Below are 10738 nucleotides of genomic sequence, written 5' to 3' on the forward strand. Positions count from 1 at the left end.
GCCGCGCTTTGTTGAAACGGTACGCGGGAAAAAAAATCGGGAAATTCTTTTTTCGGATGAAAAAATTTTTACCGTAGAAGAGAGCTACAACAAACAAAATGATAAGGCGTAGACGCACACAGTAGTGAAGAAGCGAGCAACCGTATTCCGCGTGTCCAACGAGGTTATTTTCCATCCTCGCTCATGGTATGGTTGGGAGTTTCTTATTGGGGCTTAACAGAGGTACATTTTTGTGAGAAAGGTGTAAAAACGAATGCAGTTGTGTATCAAAATACAGTCCTGACGAACCTTGTGGAACCTGTTTCTCATACCATGTTCAATAACAAGCACTGGGTATTCCAACAAGATTCGGCGCCAACTCATAGAGCGAAGAGCACACAAGACTGGCTGGCGGCGCGTGAAATCGACTTCATCCGGCACGAAGACTGGCCCTCCTCCAGTCCAGATTTGAATCCGTTAGATTACAAGATATGGCAAAACTTGGAGGAAAAGACGTGCTCAAAGCCTCATCCCAATTTGGAGTCACTCAAGACATCCTTGATTAAGGCAGCCGCCGATATTGACATGGACCTCGTTCGTGCTGCGATAGACGACGGGCCGCGCAGGTTGAAGGCCTGTATTCAAAATCACGGAGGTCATTTTGAATAAACTTTAGTGTCATAAGAATCTATGTTTTGTTATGTTCATTTTGGTATATGAATGGTTACATAATGAATAAACTTGTTTCAATTATTTTACATTAAACATGTGACAGAATTTATGACCTGACTAGGTATATAGATAATGAAAAATTTGAACCACCGAAACGATTTTGCGTCAATGAATCCGCAACAGAATCAAATTATTCTGGTTTATTTGGAACTAAAAGCGAATCATATAAATTGGTACAATTTAACGTTAAGCGAATTTCGTTACATTACTGTAGTTTCCCGCTGACCGAAGCAATTTAAGTTTGTATTATGCAGCTACACGCTATTTGTTCAAAACGCATACGTTGGCAGAACATATTATGTTGAATGATCGTCTTCATAATGTATTATTATATTAGATTAATATAGAAATAGTAGCTAACCCGGCAAACGTTGTCATACATTTTTTTTTTATTGCTTAGATGGGTGGACGAGCTCACAGCCCACCTGGTGTTAAGTGGTTACTGGAGCCCATAGACATCTACAACGTAAATGCGCTACCCACCTTGAGATATAAGTTGTAAGGTCTCAGTATAGTTACATGTATTATATGTATTGTTTTTAGGTGGACCACCCTTAACATTTAGAAGTATGAAAAATAGACGTTGAACGACTCTCATAACTACCCGATGTGTATACAAAGTTTCATGAGAATCAGTTGAGCCATTTCGGGAGAATTTTTATGTATTAGAATGATTATATGAGAAAAAGATTTTTTAGACAAGTTCACTCCACTCACCTGTAATTCAATGTGCAGAATAATTTAATCTTACATAATATAATAATATTGATATTTGAGCAAAAGTTCAGCTAGGAGGGGTGGGGTTAGCTCACAGCTAACCGAGCGCCTCCGAAGGAGACCTAACAATTCAAGAGCAGCTGCTTCGCTAATGATTCTACTACCGGATCGGAATTGCGACCCACTGTGAAGGTCCAGCGACAAAACTCAGCGGGCTAATGCATGGGTATGTTATTGTCTGGAGTATTTGATATCATTATATATGTATTACATTAGAAAAATTGGTACGTGCCTGCGAGATTGCTGCCAACACCGACAATGTGGCATGGCTCGATACAAATATCGGCTTTCTTACTTTTTAAGCCACGACGACTTCTGTTGAAGCGTGTTGAGTAATACCATTATTATTAGTAGATGATGACCGAGCTTTGCTCGTTTTTTTTTTTTTGATAACGCTTCTTTCTGTTTCTTTAAAGCGGTAATTTGCCCTCAATTAAGAAAAATAGTACTATTATTAGCCAATAGATGTCGGGAAGAGTTGATTATTGAAAACACGAATAAAACAACATTTTCTGAAAATAAATCGTAGCTAGATCGATTTATCGTCCCCGAAATCCCCTGTATACTAAATTTTATGAAAATCGTTGGAGCCGTTCCGAGATTCAGATCATATATATATTAATATACAAGAATTGCTCGTTTAAAGGTATAAGATAAGATAAGATAAAAGAAATCACACTAACCTTTACACAAAATAATCGTGCTTAAAACAACATACGACTTGAAACAAAAAGTAGTGCTTTAATGATTTACGTTTCGTAACGTATAATTTACATAATTCTATTTCTCAACTAAACTTATATAAAGATTGTCAGGTAATCGTAATAAATTCGTGCATCAATCAAAGCAAACCGCGACGGCCAGTGAAAAATGGCGAATTCCATTAAACGTCGAAAATACAAAGTTGGAGCTAGAACAGATCGGATGCGACTTTTAGCGGCATGACGACTACCGTAAAATACGCAACATTGCCCACATTTTTTAAATAACACTAGATATTTCAAGATTTTTATATATAGCCCAGTACATATTTTTTTATCTATGGCAACACTAAGCTCATATGCATACATGTGTTTACTAAAATTTAACATTATTCGTCGTTTTCTCGACAATTTATACAACTTTCAAGGATAAAGTTATCTAGTATTTTGGCCAACATTACCCACTTTGAATTTTAGCACAACAATAACAATTAGATGAATGCCATAAGAACCAGTAAAAGCATTTTGGCAATACAAGCGATAGCGCAAAATGTTTACTCAATATTATAAATATTTTCCTACTGAAATGAAAGGGCAATGTTGTCCTGACATTTTTTCTCTTCCCCATACAAACGGTAGGTACATAGCGATTTAAAATCGATACCGTGCTCACTTAAATTTATCTCATGAAGGTCTTACTACTGACGGTTTTATTTGTCTATTACTATTATTAAAAAAAAAAAAAAGTGACCTTTCAAAAATTATAAAAATTGTTGATAATACATTAATAATAATAGATACTAATTATGATAGAATTCTTAATATAATGTGTATAATATTAGTCGGATCAACATAAAAGATATAAAAAAGGTTATATTAATTAAGCGTGCAGGCATGCCAGAGCCCCTCTTATGTGATGGTGAAGGCCTCCTCCAGACTTTTCCATTTGTCTTTATTTTATTACTATTATTGTCTACTATTAAAACAGATTCGCCTCGCTTCGAGCATTACTAGATATATCTTTGATTGTTTTTTTTTCTTGTGTGAGTGGGTGAAACAGCTCACGGTCTTGGTGTGAACTGGAATTCATAAGGGTACAGCTTTCATTGTAAATGCGGCCACATAGATTAATTTATTATCTAATGCGTGAAACAGTCTCGACCTTCAAGCCGGACACAATTATTTCCTTATGACAGAGATAAGCAAGACAGCATTAAGTGCGCGTGCGAGCACACGTGTCACGACATTACTGATGGTAGGACTTCTTGTGAGTCCGCACGGGTAAGTACCACTACTCCGCCTATTTCTGCCGTGAAGCAGTAATGCGTTTCAGTTTGAACAGCGGGGCAGCCGTTGTAACTATTCTGAAACCGTAGAACTCATATCTCAGGGTGGGTGGCAGCATTTACATTGTAGATGTCTATGGGCTCTAGTAACCACTTAATACCAGGTGGGCTGTGAGCTCGTCCACACATCCAAGCCAAAAAAAGCTTTTGATCTCATATCTCACATGATATGCAAACTATTCTAACTCTTCTGGCACGCGACGTTATTCGTAATTGCAACATTTAAATTTCATCAATCACTGGAATTGGTGTTTCGACTTACTGATTAAACGGTAAAAAGGTTTATGGTAGTTTATGCATGAAATTATATATCACATTCGCGCATTTGGCGTTTTGATTTCTTTTTTTTTACGATGTATCTCAGTCAAAACGGTCGCATAGACACTTAGTTTCTCGCCAGACCTCCAAAATGGGTTGAGATTTCGATTTGGTGGTAGTTTCAGCGAAGCACTGCTCTTGCTAGGGCAGGTGTTAGCAGAGTCTCTCTGGTTGAACCTGGTGAGCTCACCTACCCATCCTCGAAAGATTGGAACAGCCCAGATTAGGCCACCAACGATTAGTTAAAAAAAACATATGCTATTTACATATTTATATTAAATTAATATTAATAGATTTTAACAGGTTTTTTTATAGCATAGATAGGTGGAGGAGCTCACAGCCCACCTAGTGTTAAATGGTTACCGGAACCGATAGGCATCTAAAACGTAAATGCAGCCACCCACCTTGAGAGATGAGTTCTAAGGTTTCAGTATACTTACAACGGCTGCCCCACCCTTCAAACCGAAACGCATTACTGCTTCACGGCTGAAAATAGGCAGGGTGGTGGTACCGTACCTACCCGTGCGGCCTCACAAGAGGTAATACCACCAGTAATGACGAAAATTATAATTTTGCGGGTTTGATTTTTATTACACAATGTTATTCCTTCACCGTGGAAGTCAATCGTGAACATTTGTTAAGTACGTATTTCATTAGAAAAATTGGTGTACCCCCGCCTGCGGGATTCGAACACCGTTGAATCGCTAGATACGAATGCACTGAACGTCTTATCCTTTAGGCCACGAAAACTTCAATGTGACTTCACGTGACCGCTTAAATATTAAATTAGCTTAATTACACGAATTTTACAAAGATTCGTTTTAATATTACGAAATATAAAATCGAATCGAAATACACTTAGTGTTGTAAAATAAACCAAACAACAAATACTGGATTTCGTTCAAGAATTATTTTGCAAATTGAAGTGACGACATACGTGCTGTTAATTATTCTAAAACGAATTTATAATCGGATAGGTGTGTAGGCACAAGACAGGTTATATACACGCACGTTTCATATAATATTATATTCCCTGTCGCGAGAAGTTGAACGTGTTGACGTATTCATAATTCATTCTGAGACTCAGCAGCTTCCCCGAAGAGGATCCTCTCCGTACTTAGTACTGAATAACTTAAATGCGCTCTTAGTTTTGTAACCTTGCGTTTAATGTTTGATATCCTCTCTCAGTTTTTTTTTTTATATAATAATATTACTCGTGTTTTTTCATTTTTGTCTACTTCATTCGTCATTAAGTCAAAGACAAGATTTAATTATAATGTATTACTTTTTATACTTAGTTTGGCCATAAATACTGTTACAATTAAAAATAAACAAAATATTACATTTGAATTTGGAATCTGTCATTTTTATATGATTGCTCATTGAGTTTTCTCATTTTGGCGCCAATACATTGTACAATATTTTGCGATATTAAAATGGAGTGGGGTGATAAAGAGAGAGAGATTGCATTACATAAAGTAGGTATGGAGCCAAATGCAATTTTTAAAACTCTCCATACGCTTGGTATTAGTAAAATGTTTGTGTACCGGGCTATTAATAGGTGCAATGAGACCTCCTCTCTTTGTGACAGAAAAAGATCTGGCCGTCCACGTAGTGTTCCTACGAAAAACGCGGTCAAAACAGTAAGGGAAAGAATTCGAAGAAATCCTGTCCGAAAGCAAAAGATTTTAAAGATTTTATCTCGGGAAATGAAGATAGCACCTAGATCCATGTCGCGTATTTTAAAAGAAAAGGACTTGCAGCCTATAAGAGACGTCATTTCTTAACTGATAATTTAAAAGATAATTTAAAAGAGAATAGGGTGGTAAAATCGAAACAACTACTGAAGTGGTACGCAAAGGGAGGTCATAAAAAAACTTTGTTTACGGATGAGAAATTTTTTACAATTGAGCAACATTTTAACAAACAAAATGACCGTATTTATGCTCAAAGCTCTAAGGAAGCTTCCCAATTAGTCGACAGAGTGCAACGTGGACACTATCCGACTTCAGTGATGGTTTGGTGGGGTATTAGCTATGAAGGAGTGACTGAGCCATGCTTTTGTGAAAAAGGTATCAAAACATCGGCACAAGTGTATCAAGATACCATTCTTGAGAAGGTAGTGAAGCCCCTTAACAACACCATGTTCAATAATCAAGAATGGTCTTTCCAGCAAAACTCGGCGCCAGGTCATAAAGCTCGGTCTATGCGGTCTTGGTTGGAAACGAACGTTTCGGACTTCATCAGAGCTGAAGACTGACCGTCGTCTAGTCCCGATCTTAATCCGCTGAATTATGATTTATGATCAGTTTTAGAGAGTATGGCTTGCTCTAAGCGCCATGATAATTTGGAGTCCCTAAAACAATCCGTACGATTGGCAGTGAAAATTTTTCCGATGGAAAGAGTGCGTGCTTCTATTGATAACTGGCCTCAACGTTTAAATGACTGTATTGCAGCCAACGGAGACCACTTCGAATAAGCTTTTTATACTTTAAATTGTTTTATATTTATATATTAAACTAGCATACTGTAAAAGAATAAATGTTATTTGCAATAGAAATTTATTTTTCATTTGTCTCAGTATTTATGGCAAGACTAGATATATAAAAATGAATTGCTGTTCGTTAGTCTCACTAAAACTCGAGAAAGGCTGAAGCGATTTGGCTAATTTTGGTCTTGAATTATTTGTGGAAGTCCAGAGAAGGTTTAAAAGGTAGAAATAAGGTATAAAGGTAAAAATAACAATTTTGTTTTTCTTTTGATGTGTACCTCGTCGGACGGATTACTTTTGTTTGTTTTAAATTTATTTTACACAAAAGTTTAGGTCTTTTATTTATCGATTGAGGCACTACGAAGTCTGCCAGGTCAGCTAGTGTATTATAAAATATGCAAAATAGCAGCGCATCCTTTAAAATTATTGAAACACATTAGCATTTTTACCATCGCACCGCCCGCCACCGGAGTAGAGTTCATCCATACTACCTGGAGCCACTGCGGTCATCCACAGTGCGTTTCCAGAGGTCTTTTTTGCCACGTACCATCCGGCTATGGAATGAGCTCCCCTCCACGGTGTTTCCCGAGCGCTATGACATGTCCTTCTTCAAACGAGGCTTGTGGAGAGTATTAAGCGGTAGGCAGCGGCTTGGCTCTGCCCCTGGCATTGCTGAAGTCCATGGGCGACGGTAACCACTCACCATCAGGTGGGCCGTATGCTCGTCTGCCTACAAGGGCAATAAAAAAAAAAAAAAAAAAAAAAAAAAAAAAAAAAAAAAAAAAAAAAAAAAAAAAAAAAAAAAAAAAAAAAAAAAAAAAAAAAAAAAAAAAAAAAAAAAAAAAAAAAAAAAAAAAAAAAAAAGCTAAAACGCAAAACCGTGCTACACAAATTGCGAACGCTTAAAAATGTTATAACTTGCAGACCAAAGTCATTTTACACGCCCCTTCTTGTATAACTTAAGCTGAAATTACATTAAATAACATTTTGTTGTGATTTCCCGAGTCTTACGCATTATTAAAACTACTTTTAAATATTTCGTTTTTAATCAGTCGTCTGTGCCAACGAAGACTGTAAGGTATTGGAAACGCCAATAATAATATAATCGGCGTAAAAAATGCGAGATTAAATCGTTAAAATTATTTTTAATTGTACATTAAATAACATTTAAAACGTAGCTAAAACACAAGTGAACACAACTGTTTTTTTCTTCAACCTTTTGTCCTTTTAACCTTTTGTTCGTACAAGTGTCTTACTAAGAGGTCATTAAGTACTCTAGTCTGTGATGAGGGAGGTTGAGGGGTCTTTTTCCAGCAGGCACTTTTCTTGCAGGTACAAACCAACGTCCTGCGCACGTCACCTGAGATTCAGTTATTGAAAAAACGTGAAGGACACTACGAATTTATTTCCTACATTTAGATACCGTCGTTTCATGTGTAGATACATGTCGAGGGGTGAAACGTTATTTGGTTTAAGCGATATTTCGCTTAATACGCGACATTTATCTTTGTAATTTTAAGGCAACGAAATCTAACTTCTTTAAGGCATCGAAATCTAATTTCTTTGCCACTAGCTTCCACTAACTATAGGCAAAACTCATTCTTTTTACGTGTTGGTGGTGACCTCAACAGACTTGGCAGGTTCTTAGATATTAAACCATTTTATTCCTCTATCACAGGACTTAGACGTCAGCTTAGTGCACGATTTTTCGTGGGCGATGAAGGGGCAATAGTTTTTTATTAATTTGTGACATTTATACATAAGTGTACATTTAAATTAGTCTGGTGTTTTCCTCCATTCCTTATGTTGTTTCTTGCTTGCTGATTGTTTTTAATTTTTTTTTTTTGTTTCTATTTGTTTCTCTAGTGTTTTTAATTTGTTTATGTTGTTTCTATTATTTGTTATATTATTATACTTTGTTAGTTGGCTGTTGGTTCTCCTTGTATTAAATAAATAAATAAATAAGTAATTAAAGAACCGTTTTATTTGATATAAAATAAAAGAAATAATAATAAAAAAAAATCTTTATTCCATGCAATTACATATCCCTCTCAGGTAAAGGCCTCCTCCAAAGATTTCCATTTTGTTTTGTCTCTGACGACATAAATCCAGTGTGGTCCAGCAACTTTTCTAATGTCGTCCTCCCAACGCGTGTACGGTCTAGCGACGCGCCGCTTGCCTTGTGGATAGCTATTGTTATTTGATATAAGCATCAACAATTCGATGTTTTTAATCGAACTTCAATTAAATGTACTCCATTCAAGTAGCTGAAGAAGTTTTATTTTCATGATATTTTTTCCAAATTTTAAACTTTAAATGGCTCTCCTGTAAAGTTTGAAAGATGTCGAAGCGATATATTCTTAATGTCGTTAATATGAAAGACATTATGGCTCAAAAATGTCAGTGAATGGATTAGCATCAAGACAGTTAGACAGCTCCTCAATCCTACCATGGAAAACCTCAAATTTAAGAAGCTTATGAAGAACCTTCACTAATAAAGTGACTTAAAGGTTAAAGAGAGGCAAGACTCTTTTAGATCACTCGCTTTAGCAATGTGACCATTTACAGCAACGAATTCCTATTGAACCAATCGACAGACACATTTATTCAAAAAACATATTTCTGGATTATAGTTCTAAACAGTCGTGGTAGATTGTATTGAAGCCCGTAGAGGTAGGAGCCAAAATAAAAAAGGGGGTAGGTGCCGCCATCTGACCTATTTCTTCCACGAATCACTGGTGTACTTCTTTTTGAAGAGTGAAGCAGCTGAAATCGACTTTATGTCTCTACATGGATAAGAATTAACGATGTGGTATCAATTGGCCCCGGTAATTCCTTATACGAAATAAGAAGCTAACCCACTCACTGATCTGTGCAATAAAAAGAAACCACAAAATCGGAACTGCCGCTTCTGTTAAAAATCCACCATCGCTATTTTGCCAATTCTATTCAAATTCACACGACTACATTAGCGAACAAGCTAAATGTTCGGCAATATCTGGCTTCAATAACACTTGCACCATTAACTATCCGTGCCTGCAATAGACATCGTGACTAGTTACAGCCACATCACTGTTTCAAACGAGACAAACAAAAACTAACAATAAGATCAGTGAATAGAGTTCCAATTCAGAAAAACGGTTTCACTGAAATTAAATGTCTCATAACCGTGAAGGCTTTAATGCCCTTTTCCGTGAAATTCCCTTTTCAGTCTTATTGTTACGTGTTAAGAATATTTTTTGTGTGATGTAATCAAAGCGATTTGTTGTGTGGGAGGTTAGTCCAAATTGCCAACAGTTAGGTTAACTGTTGCTCGCACAACGCTTTCTATCTTTCCTATTGTGCTGGTACTAATATATCGTTATTTAGATTAAGGCAAAAAGCCTCCTAAGTTATTCGCTTCACAGTTGTCATAACTCGGCCGTATAAATGTGTTTGTCATCAAATAAATCATGGTAAGGAAAACGCACGGCTCGGTACGGGAATGGCTTTTTATTAGAAATAATGTTGACATGATAAAATTTACGTTTTGCTTTGACTATTGTTTTAATCACAAATGTATACTTGAGCTGGAGACGTAAATTCTAGTAAAAGGCACTTGATCATGTCATGTATTAGTGGTTCGATATTTTTTCGTTTGGTCCATAATGTGATTATATAACGTAGCTTTGCCTGTATTTTTTTAACACAACAACCTTTTAAGTTCTCCGTGGCTTAAAGGATAAGACGTCTGGTGTATTCGTAGCAAACGATGCGACTATGCCGATGTTCAAATCCGGCTATCATTTACCAATTTTTGTAATGATACCTTAATACTTAATTCGTATTCACGAATGGCTTCAATGATGAAGGAATAATAACATAGTATAAACAAAAAAATGTAATTTTCATATTTACTGTATTATTGCGATAATGTACCTCAAATATCAAGATTTGAGCTTCGGTAACAACACCAGGTGGGTCTTGAGCTCGTCTAGGCTATAAATAAAAACTCGAATATCGCCACCCACCTGTATGAATGAATGAGTTTGAAATCTCAATTAAATTGGAATCACGGCAATGTTATTTTCCATGTCGAACTTGTCATTTCGGATCCTCCCGATCCCCTAACGGTGCTTTTAGGTACCTCAAGCACCGGTCACCGTTCTCGTCGAACCCGTCGCTTGCGACGAAGGGCTCGACGAGTAAATTAACCCTTAGACACAGCCCACTGAGTTTCTCGCCGGATCTTCTCAGTGAGTAGCGTTTCCGATCCGGTGGTAGATTCTGCGAAGCACGGCTCTAGCTAGGGTTCGTGTTAGCAACGTCGTCAGGTTTGAGCCCCGTGAGCTCACCTACTAGTTAAGGTTCCGCTGAAATAGCCTCTCAAGACTATCAGCTTAGGTAGGAAAAAA

The 10738-nt window shown here is 36.8% G+C and overlaps 1 long non-coding RNA gene across 1 annotated transcript; it reads left to right on the forward strand.

Moving 5' to 3' along the window:
- The first annotated feature begins 1099 nt into the window (after positions 1–1099).
- Positions 1100–8321, forward strand: LOC134199061 (uncharacterized). The gene is made up of 2 exons (XR_009973405.1): positions 1100–1654; positions 7677–8321. It is a non-coding gene; the product is annotated as an uncharacterized LOC134199061 (long non-coding RNA).
- Positions 8322–10738: the final 2417 nt, after the last annotated feature.

The sequence above is a fragment of the Bombyx mori genome, chromosome 6, assembly GCF_030269925.1.
Source record: "Bombyx mori chromosome 6, ASM3026992v2".
Classification (NCBI taxonomy): Eukaryota; Metazoa; Arthropoda; class Insecta; order Lepidoptera; family Bombycidae; genus Bombyx; species Bombyx mori.